This window comes from Grammomys surdaster, unplaced genomic scaffold (genome assembly GCF_004785775.1).
Source record: "Grammomys surdaster isolate TR1022 unplaced genomic scaffold, NIH_TR_1.0 485, whole genome shotgun sequence".
Lineage (NCBI taxonomy): Eukaryota > Metazoa > Chordata > Mammalia > Rodentia > Muridae > Grammomys > Grammomys surdaster.
Window position 1 is genome coordinate 35410 of NW_021604904.1, and position 12023 is coordinate 47432.

The following is a 12023-nucleotide window of genomic DNA, read 5'->3' on the forward strand; positions in this document are numbered from 1 at the left end:
CTAAAAAGGATTCTATATACCCAGTATCCATAACTTTTCCCTCTACAGGGTCAAGTCTATGCCCAACTCACAGAGAAAGTCCCCCAAGCGTGCTAATCCCTGTGAGTTCTACTCACATCTTCCTGAATTCTTAACACTAGCCAAAGGCTTAGTACTGTTGGACTGTAAGATCCAAAACCAGGGGACGCTCTCCCATAGAAATGCACACAGACAGGACTCGGTGTAATTACATGAGGTTCAGTTTAATGAAACTAGTGCACTAGGACTCTCTTGCATGCAGGCAAGAGAGTACTGAACAAGAGCTGGGTACAGTACTTATGGGTACAGTATAGTTCACAAGGGCAAACCACAAAGTCTGACCTTTCCAGGTTTGATCTCTAGGTGACTAAGATTATGACAAGGAGTGTCTTTCTTTTGCCCAGGTTTATTATGTTAAGGGCTCAGCTTCCTGATTCCTGGAACGTATCAATGCTCTGGGCCCTCCTTACCTGCAGGTGGGTTCCCTCCGCTATGCTCTGAGGAATGTTAATCAGCCTCTCCCTTCCTCCTCTGAATGTTAATCCAGCAAGTGTCCTCTGACTAAGGAATGTGCCCCTCCAGGGATGTGTCCTGGGACAGTGGGGTTCTTTTAATCTTAAATTCAAACCAAGACCCAAAAGTCTTACAGTACATTTAAGGTTTTTGCTTGTTTGTTTGAGGCAGGGCCTCATGACGTCCTCCTGGCTGCCATGGAGCTATATAGACCAGCCTGGCCCAGAACTCATCACATAGCTACCTGCCTCTGTCTCCTGAATGTCAGGTTTTGAATGTGTTTTGTTTTCTTACGAATCACATTTACCTGTAGGTCTTTAAAACAATAAAAACTGACTTTTAAAAATGTTATGAAAGGCATTTGATCTTTAAGGTTTCAGTGACTAATTGAAAAACACTTCCAGCCAGGTGTGGTGGTGCACATCTTTAATCCCAGAACTCGGGAGGCAGAGGCAGGTGGATCTCTATAAGAGCAGTCTGGTCTATAAAGTGAGTTTTAGGACAGCCAGGGATACACAGAAAAAATCTGTACTGTTCTTGGGCATATACCCAAAAGATGTTCCAACATCCCACAAAGATACTTGCTCGGCTATGTTCATAGGAGCTTTATTCATAATAGCCAGAACCTGGAAAGAACCTAGATGTGCCTCGACTGAAGAATGGATAAAGAAAATGTGATTCATCAACACTGTGCCCTACTCCCAGCCTTGAGCAGGCCTGAAAGACCTTGTTTACCACAATAGACCAAATTGTAGGACCTAGGTGGAGTTACCCACCTTGGCTACTCGTACAACCTGCTACAGGAACTTAGAAGAATAAACTGCCCGCTAAGCTTGCCTTGAGACATCTCCAGCAGTGACAAAGGATAGGTTCCCCCACCCATCTCCAGGTTCAGTGGGGCTCTCCCTTTAAATTAGAAGAGGTGAATATTAAACTTCGAGCCTTGATCGGAAAAAAAAATAAAAATAAAAAAAATAATAAAATGCATCCAGAATATTCTTCTAGGTAAGCTGTACGTTAGGGTACAACGTTTTGAATCACTTTATGAATGTTAGGTTAGCCAGAGAAGCTCTGGTGAACAAGATGGACTTCGTCCAGAAATCAACAGCAGAGTCAAAACCACAAAAGCCACAGGTATGTGGCAATTAAGAGGCAAGCCCATCAAAATTCTTTCTTTCCTTGGCAAATAAAAAATAGACATAGACATAGGTGCTAGAGAGACAGTTCAGAGGTTAGAAACACAGACTGCTCATGCAGAGGACTTTCATGGGTCCCCAGCACTCAAGTCTGGCAGCTTAAAGTCACCCGTATCTCTAGTTCCAGGGGATCCAGTGCCTTCTTCTGGATTCCATGGGCACCTGCATGTATATGCACATTCACACACACAGAGACACACACAAATACACATGGCTTTAAAACTAAGTCATTTTAAAAAAGAACATAAATAGTAATGAAGTAAAATTGATGTTTTTCATACATGTATAAATTATGCAATGGCTGAATCACAACAACAAAAGCAATGTAGACTTATACAACAGTGGTTGCAAGAAATATCATATGGTAAATTATACTTAAATAATTGAACAAAAATAAATATATACAAATTTATAGGATGAGAACAGTCATAGCAAGAGGTGTAGGTAAACTCACGACATGTAAAGAAATGTCAGATTCATAAAAAACCGTTTTAAATTTTTTGCACTGGATGGAAAGATTCACCAAAATGACATCTTTTCCTTTTTTTAATCTTAAAAATAAGTTCTTTTATTTTTTGAGATTATGATATTATTACATCATTTCCCCCTTCCCTTTACTCCCTCCAAACACTTAGACCCATAGCAGCGAAGGAGAAACCACATCCCAAGGAAATAATGAAGAGATGAAAAACTTATCAAGAAGGAGAAAAGGAGAAGCAGGAAGACAACTCAGCAAAGTCTCCCCTCCAAACCTGGCTACCCGGCAGGAGGGTACAGGAGCACAGAGCACCCCAGAGACTGCATACACCCCTGCCGATGAAGGCAGACAGGTGCCCATAACTGTAGAAGGAACCGTGGTTCTCATGGGGAGTGTGCCCTGACAGTGATTCCTCTCGAATAACAAGCCATCTTTAGAGCATAGAGGGTGTGTGTTCACATCTGTTGCTACAGAGTAAACTACTCTGGGGAGATGGGGCGATTCACTGACAAGTCCTGGGGACACGTAGGTCTAGATGGTCACAAAAGACCGTTATGAGAGGGAAGACTGGCCACGAACCCAAGTGCAGTCACTGGCTGTGGAGGCAGTGGTCAGTGGCTTCTGTTTCTGTGGTGAGTGGCAATATTTGTCTCCTAAAATCAAGCATGAAGAGTGCCTGGACACAGCCATTGATTGTTCAGGTCATGTGACTCCCACATAGCACCAAACTCAAACTCAGTGGTCTGTTTCTGTACTCTGCCCTGAGCTATTCTGGAATATACCATAGTCTCTTTAGCTTTTGCTGTCAAGGCCTCTCCTTCGTGAAGTAGAGAACAGAGAGGTTTTTTTTTCTCCCCCCAGGGAAGGGGAAAGTTTTCCTCTTTATCCTTCCTGATTCACTGCAGCTGGGGGCAGGGAGTTTTTCTTCTTGGTAGACAGACAGTAAAGAAAGAAAGGAAGGTTATATTACACAAACAGAGGGAAACTCAGGAGAGGGAAGGAAACTGGGAGGGGGAGGGAAGAAAGAGAAATAGGTTGATGAGGCACAAATATGGTCAAATGCAGGATATACTTGAAATGAATAGTCTTTGAAAAACCAGAAACTATGGGCACTTAATATACACCCACTAAAAAAATAATAATAAGACCAAGGAAATATTGGCGGTTGATAGCTGCTGGGAAAGGAAGGCGTTGCCAAAGTTTTCAGTACCGATGCCTGTCAATCAGTCGGCTCTGGCCAAAGTATCCTCTGAAAAAGATACCTAGACTCCCAAATAGAGCCACAGTTAGTTATGTTTGCCAAAGGTGACATAAGTTAAATCCCTCTTTAATGGCCAACCAATGACTGGCCTAACTTGAGATCCACCCCATTGGAGACAGCCAACCTCTGACACTATTAATGATACTTTCCTATGCTTGCAGACAGGAACCTAGAATAATCTTTTCCTGAATGGTTTCATCCAGCAGCTGATAGAAACAGGTACAGAGACCCACAGCCAAACACCAGGAGAGCTCAGAAGTCTTGTGGAAAAGTGGGAGATAGAGCTGAACAAGCCAGTGGGGTCAAGAAGACCCGCAGAGCAAACTAACCTGGACCCATAGGGGCTCTCTGAGATTTAACCATCAACCAAAGAGCATGCAGAGGCTGGACCTACACCTCCACACATTTGTAGTAGATGTCCAGTTTGGTCTTTATGTGGATTCCCTAACCATTGGAGCGGGGGGGGGGGGGGGTGCTGTCTCTGACTCTGTTGCCTACCATTGGATCCCTTTCCCTAGTTGGACTGCCTGGTAGGGCCTCAATGGGAGAGGATGCACTTAGTTCAGCTGTGACTTGATGTCCTAGGGCAAAGTGGTACCCAAGGGGGTCTCCCTCTGTCTCAGAATGGGGTTGGGAGGGGATAGTAGGGGGAGGGATTTGTAACAGTGGGACTGGAGGAGAGGAGGAAGGGGGCTGTGACCTGAATGTAAAATGAATAAATAAATTAATGAAAAAAATCATCCTTTTCCTTCTCTCTCTCTCTCTCTCTCTCTCTCTCTCTCTCTCTCTCTCTCTCTCTCTCTCTCTCTCTCTCTCTCTCCACACACACACACACACACACACACACACACACACACACTTACCAAGTGAAAAGCATCCATCAAGAACAGGAATAAGAAGTAGGGATATAACCTTGGTAGATCCTACCAACCTTGCAAGCTTCCCTAAGGGTCTGGGCAGTAACACAGAAAATCTTCAAGTTAGAAATCTTGGATAACAGGGCTCTTTGCATCCTGCCATTGCTATTTTTTGAAGGCCAGTCCCATCTTTCTGACAGCTGTGATCCTGAGTTACATTGTTCAGTTCAGCCAAAAGTCCTACTGAAACTTCATTCTAGTCTTCTACCCTCCCGGGGCTTCACAAGAGCCAGGGAGGTTCTCTACTCCATAGCACCCATCCTGGACTCACTTCTGGCTCTTATGAGGGAAAAAGACATCGTGACCAAAAACCAAGCAGGTCACAAGCTCTAGACCCCATAGTCACCCAGGGGTCCATTTCAGAGCCTTAGAACTTAGAAGCTGAGGACTCAGTGTCTCTATGGAGGAGCCCTGCTGCCTTGCTTTTTTTCTATTTCTGCATTGCAATCTGCACATTTGTTGGTTTAGATCTGTTCCATTTGGGGATATTCTTATTGAACAACCATTCTAAAGACCCAGTTCTCAGTACAGTCATAACAGCCATGCAAGGTCCGTTGCAGCCACTAACACATCACCAGCAAGCACAAACCTAAACGTGGCAAACCTGCTATAGAGACATGGAAAGCAATGTTAAATAAATACAAGCAAAAGGAGTGGGGAAGCATGTTATGGAGAGGAAGACAATAGATTGAAAACTTAGAAATCAGTAAAAAAGGAAAAAAAGAGAAAAACAATAAATTTCCCAATAATAAAAATAAATAAAATTAGATACATTTTTTTAAAAAGAATAAAAATAACATACGAGTTTTCTTTGGTCTGGAGAGGCAGCTCAGTAGTTAAGAGTACTTGCTGCTCTTGTAGAGGAACTGATTTCAGTTCCCAGCACCCACAATCATGGCTCATAACCATCTGTAAATCCAGTGCCAGGGATTCAATACCCTCTTCTAACCTCTGTGGACACCAGACATATATGTGATGGTCAGACACACATGCAGGCAAACCACCTATACACATAAAAACTAAAATATTCTTAAAAGATTTTTTCAAAACAAGATAAAGTCAAGCTACTAATCAGTAATAAACATCTTTCTAAAATTATAATTCAAAAAACCAATAATCTCAAGAGTCAAAAGAAAAAACCGGGTTGGTGAGCCCTCCATTCTGGGCCCTTGAAAGCTTAATACAACCAGTTATGTATGGGGTGGAGGAGAAAATCGAACTTGTAGATTCATTCCTGTTGTTCCCCCCCCCCCCCCCCCCCCCCCATATCCCCAACCTCATCCTCCATCTCATCCCCTCTCCTTGCCTGCAAAGACCTCACGTTGGTAGCTTGCCTTCTTGAATAACAGCGGCCTCTACTGGCCATATTTAGCTTTACAGTCTGTGAGTACAGCACGCTTTCTTCCCTCCTCCTGAGACCAGTTAACTTGTGACTAGGTAAGAAGTATGTCCGAGTGGACATAGTATGTGGGAGCGTGGGGAGCAATCCCAGCACTGATAATAGTTCTGGAAGAGAGATTTCAAGACCTCCTAAGTGTTAGCCACCCTTCTGGAGGAATACCTCCATGGGTATAAAGCAGACCCGGGATCTTCAGAGTTGTCAGGTTCTACACCATTCTCAAATGACATATCCATAGCTCCAGAGGTCAACCCAACACGGTGACCTCAGGCTTGGAGCTTTCAAACTCAAGTTGATGAAAAGCGCTCTCAGTTGATGAAATGTGTTCCTAGCTGTGGAGAGTGTAACAACCATTCCCTGTGTACCTCCCTGCCCAAGCCAAGCCTCCAGTTACCTGTGCTCTTCAACTTGCTGGTCTCTGGACCTATTGATCTCTACAATTGCCTTCCTCCGTGTCCTTTCACCAGAGTCTATAGCAGGCCAACTGAGGCTCCATGACTAGCAGCTACTTCTTAGTTTCAAGTCCCCAGGGTAGGTTAGTGGGGTGTGGTGTGTGTGTGTGTGTGTGTGTGTGTGTGTGTGTGTGTGTGTGTGTGAGAGAGAGAGAGAGAGAGAGAGAGAGAGAGAGAGTGGAAAAGGGGAGGGAGGGATTTTGGGGGGGGAGGGAGGGATGGACAGAGGGAGAAAAAAGAGACAGAAAAACACCCAAGCAACAAGCTTATTCCTGATAGAGAAACAAAAACAGCATGAAATTTTATGACCTCAAAACATTTTGTTTCTTCCAGAACTTACCAATCCCATCAGAATGACTTCCAATGAGGGTGACTTAGAAGAATTTCCAGGAAATTCAAGAGAACAATTATAAATGTGCTCAAACGGCTGAGAGAAGATGTGAACGTGGTCCAAGAGAAAAGCAGGAAACTACAGGAAAAGCCAGTGTACGTCAGGAAAACAGGAGTCGTTCAGAATTGCTAAAGAAACTGAACCGATACTGGAGAAGAAAACTCCAGCATCAGTTGGCTCCGTGGTAGTCCTACCAATGGAACAAACTATGTGGAGGGCTGGAAGTCAAGGCTCAGAAAAGATGTGGAGGACCATGCTATTGAGGTCAGTGGAAATGTTAAGAGAAAAATGTAAATGGAACCTGGGAGAGCTTTGGAACTAAACGAAAGAAAAAAAGTCTACAAATTGTCATGAGAGAAGTATTTCGTGCCAAAGCCATAGAAGGTGTGTTCAATAAAGTCACAGAAGAAAAGTCTCCATACTCGGAGAAGGACATGCTCACCAAGCCACAAGAAGCAGACAGAACACCAAATAGATAGGGCCTTCCTAACCATATACTCCAAACACAAAACCCTAGAAGAGGGTGCATTGAAAGATGCAGGAGAGAAGGGCCAAGTTTCACATGGAAGCAGGCCGATCAGGATAGTAGATTATTCAATAGAAACTTTTAAGGCCAGAAGGGTTGGGCAAGATAGATTCCAAGTTCTGAAAGGTCACAGCTGCCACCCGACTTTTCACGTTCGATAAGCCCTCTATCATAATTGAAGGACAAATAAAAAATTTTCCACAATCAAAACAGACTAAAGGGATTTATGACCACTAAGCCAACTCTACAGAGGTTAATAGAGGGAATACTTTGGACTGAAGAGAAGATTAAACACACTCAAGAGACCACAGCGGGGATCAAAATCAAGATGGTTAATAAAAAGGTTTTGAGAAAATAACCTGAACCAGCGGGTCATTCATTTTTCAATGACAGGGTCCTAAGAGGGAGGAACAGGGAGGTGAGAAAGTAAAGAATGTTTTTAAAAAAAAAAAAGCAAAAAAACAAAAACAAAAAACTGGAGTCAGGAGATCTTGCACAAGCTATGTCTTATGACAAAGAAGCTTATTAAGAAGACAGCATCTTAGCCGGGCGGTGGTGGCGCACGCCTTTAATCCCAGCACTTGGGAGGCAGAGGCAGGCGGATTTCTGAGTTCGAGGCCAGCCTGGTCTACAGAGTGAGTTCCAGGACAGCCAGGGCTATACAGAGAAACCCTGTCTCGAAAAACCAAAAAAAAAAAAAAGAAGACAGCATCTTATATGTAGTCTTTCCTGAAGGAAAAATGGGCCAGGGTCAACAAAAGCTATCACAAAATGAGATAGAGTCATTGGAAAATAATCAGGCACTGTTGCACAAGAGGAGAACGGATTATCTCAAGGACATCGAAGACTGAGCACACAGCGGCCCTGGGACTGACAAATACAACCCCTTAGGGCAGAAAGAATTGAGTTGTCAAGATTCAAGGCCTCAGCTCCCCTCACGGACCTGGCCCGCAGGCCATCATTGGCTCTGCCAAGCACGTTCCTTGTTTAGAGAAGGAACTGTGTTTCTTCTCCATACATCATGTCTCCTGTGGTCCTAGCCCTCCACAGAAAGGAAGACAAAAGCAACAATCTTTCAATTTCAGTACACATCTTTCAATAATAACTCTCAATGTCATGGTCTCAATCCCTCCAATCCAAAGTAACAAAGAAGATCACAATATGCAAAAGGACTTGTAATTTTGCTCTCCATAAGAAACACATCACTGTCAAAGACAGGAGGTACCTTAGATTGAAAGGTTGGGAAAGGTACTCCAAGCAAATGGAACTGGAAAATAGGCAGGCATGGTTAATAGACTTCATAGTCAAAAAAGACTTCAAACCAAAGCTGATCAGAACTGCTTGGTACCAACCAAGAAAACAAAAAGACATTGAAATTCTAAGCATGTAAGTGAGAGTCTGGTAGTTCCAACTTCAGATAGCATATATATATGAGCATAGCCACAGATATGAACATCAACATAGTAATGGCAGGTGACTTCCATGTCCCACTCTCACTAATGAACAGAACAGCCAGAAAACAGTTAAATAGACATATGAGAGTTAAGCAGAATCATAGACCAGGCATCACAGAACACCCACTCAGACACTACAGATTGCATATTCCTCTTAGCAGCTCATAGAACTGCTAGACCACATTTAGGGCAGAAAGCAAGTCTCAAGAAACATAGGAAAGTGAGGATAATATAACTATCTGACCACAAAAAAAAATAAAGACAGGAAAAAAAAGAACTTCAGAAGATGCAAAGACTCACAGAAATTTACAGCACAGCAGTGAATAACGCAGTAGAGCACACATTGGAGTCCATTAAAGAAATCAAAAAGGAAAATTTTAAGACTCCCGTAGTTAAATGAAATGAAAAAGAACACATCAAAAACCTGTGAGTTATGTACCACAAGGGGAAAACCAAGAGAGACAAAAACAGCTCTGAATGACTGCATTAAACACGGAGAATCTTGGGCTAGACAGATGGCTCAGTTAGTGCACTTACTGCTCTTCTAGAAGACAGATGTTGGTGGGGCTCAAAACTCCAACTTTTTGAGATCCAAAATCCTCTTCTGGTGTTCATTGGCACCTGCACACACATTGCGAATACAAAGATACATGTACACACATGTACACACATGTACAGCCATTCTGCCTGTATGCAGCCAAATGCTGGGTCCTATTTACATATCCAATCTGTTAGTCTATGTCTTTTTATTGGGGAATAGAGTCCATTGGTGTTAGATACTAAGGAATGGTGATTGTTGCTTCCTGTTTTTTGTGTTGTTAGACGTGGACTTATGTTCTTTGTGGCTATCTTCTTTTGAGTTTATTGAAAGAAGTTGACTTTCTTGCTTTTTTAGGGTCTAGTTTCCCTCCTTGTGTTGGAGTTTTCCATCTATTATTCTTTGTATGGCTGTATTTCTGGAAAACTATTGTGTAAACTTAGTTTTGTCATGGAATATCTTGGTTTCTCCATCTATAGTGATTGAGAGTTTTGATAAGTATAGTAGTCTGGGCTGGCATTTGTGTTCTCTTAGGGTCTGCATGACTTCTTCCCAGGATCTTCTAGCTTTCCTAGTCTCTGGTGAGAAGTCTGGTGTAATTCTTATAGGTCTGCCTTTATATGTTACTTGACCTTTTTCCCTTACTGCTTTTAATATTCTTTCTTTGTTTTGTGCATTTGGTGTTTTGACTATTATGTGACAGGAGAAATTTCTTTTCTGGTCCAATCTATTTGGAATTCTGTAGGCTTCTTGTGTTTATCGACTTCTTAATGTTAGGAAAGTTTTCTTCTATAATTTTGTTGAAGATATTTACTGGCACTTTAAGTTGGGAATCTTCACTCTCTTCTATACCTACTATCCTTAGGTTTGGTCTTCTCATTGTGTCCTGGATTTCCTGGATGTTTTGGGCTAGGGGCTTTTTGCATTTTGAATTTTCTTTGACTGTTGTGTCAATGTTTTCTATGGTATCTTCTGCACCTGATATTCTCTCTTCTATCTCTTGTATTCTGTTGGTGATACTTGCATCCATGACTCCTGATCTCTTTCCTGTTTTCTATCTCCAGGGTTGTCTCCCTTTGTGATTTCTTTATTGTTTCTCTTTTCATTTTTGTTCCTGGATGGTTTTGTTCAATTCCTTCACCTGTTTGGTTGTGTTTTCCTGTAATTCTTTAAGGGATTTTTGTGTTTCCTCTTTAAGGGCTTCTACTTGTTTATTTGTGTTCTCCTGTATTTTTTAAGGGAGTTATTTATATCCTTCTTAAAGTTCTCTATCATCATCATGAGATGTGATTTTAAATCAGAGTCTTGCTTTTCCAGTGTGTTGTGGTATCTTGGGCTTGCTGAGGTGTAAAAACTGGGTTCTGATGATGCCAAGGAGCCATAGTTTCTGTTGCTTATGTTCTTGCCTTTGCCTCTAGATAATCTGGTTATCTCTGGTATTAGCTGGTCTTGCTGTCTCTGACTGTGGCTTGTTCCTCCTGTAAGCCTGTGTGTCGGTATTCCTGGGAGATCAGTTCTCTCTGGAAAGAATTTGGGTCTGGAGAGCTGTGTACCTGGAAGTATCCTGTCTCCAGCTGTTCCTTGGTTCCTGTGTCCCGATGATTGTGGGCGGGTCCCTCTTGGGCCAGGTATTTGAGCAGAAGTGGCGATCTTATCTGTGCTCTCAGGTGTGTCAGCACTCCTGGGAGACCAGCTCTCTCCTGGTGGGATTCGGGTATGGAGAGCTGTGGCACATGGTCAGTTCCTGGGCCAGGACATTGTATTTTTAATGACTAATCTCAAGTTTCAACATTGAGAAGGCCTTAAATCATCTTGGGGAAGAGACTTGGCATTGCTGATAGATTTCCTTGATCAGATTTATTGAGTAGGAAAACCCAGCGCCCATCTAAGCTTCACCATTCTCCAAGAATGAGTCAGTCTGTAGTCCAACTCCTCAACAATGATCAGCTGTGAATGCAAGTCCAAGAATTCAGAGTTGCTCAGTCCCACAAGGCAAGCAGACAAAGAAGAGCCAAGTCTTTTTTAAAATATCATGCAACATGAGAATTTCCCTCCACCTGTAGCTACCATCTTCCCTCTCTTTCTGAGGATCTGCACTGAGCCTGGTCACTCCTGAGGCTTCCCTGGACAGCTAGGAGATGGAATCAACACCCATGACCAACAAATAAAAACTGGACAGTGAAAACTGGTTCCTTTACACAACGGATTTTTTTTTTTGCATTTCTGTGACTTTATTTGACATTCAGCAGGTTAGTTCTCATCTATATTGATGGTCTGTAGATTTTTCAATGTTGTAGCAGGCATGTCAGTTACCAATGTGTAGGGTTTGTTTGGTGAATTCTCATCCTCATTATGTTTTCTGGGACAAAGCTACTCACATGCAATATGGACCATTTTTTATTCCTTTGGCCCAGATGGCTTTATTGAGCCTGATATCATTGCACACATCTGGAGCCCCCATCTCCATGGCAAATTTCTGGATTTCTTTGAATATCCAAGGGACATGCTTCTTGAAGCCCACTCAATGGGTATGCTTGTGAGTGTTGATAGTCTCAGGACACAACCTCATTGATGGAAGAAAGGCCCTTCCCCTTTCCATCACCCTTTGCAGGAGCCTTTCTGCCCAGCCCAGATTGGAAAGGATGGGTGCAGGAGATTGTGGGGAAAAAGGTCCCACAATGGGATTCTATTAACACTAAAAAGTAAAACTGTGGGATCATCAAGAAAATAAATGGAACTGGAAAACAGACTGAGTGAGGTAGCACAGAATCAGAATGACAAATGCTATACATGGATCACAGATTTGAAGTTTTGAATTTCTGTGTTTAAATTGGCATGTGTATCTGTTAAGTCTAGGAAGCAAGAAAGGAATCACCAAGG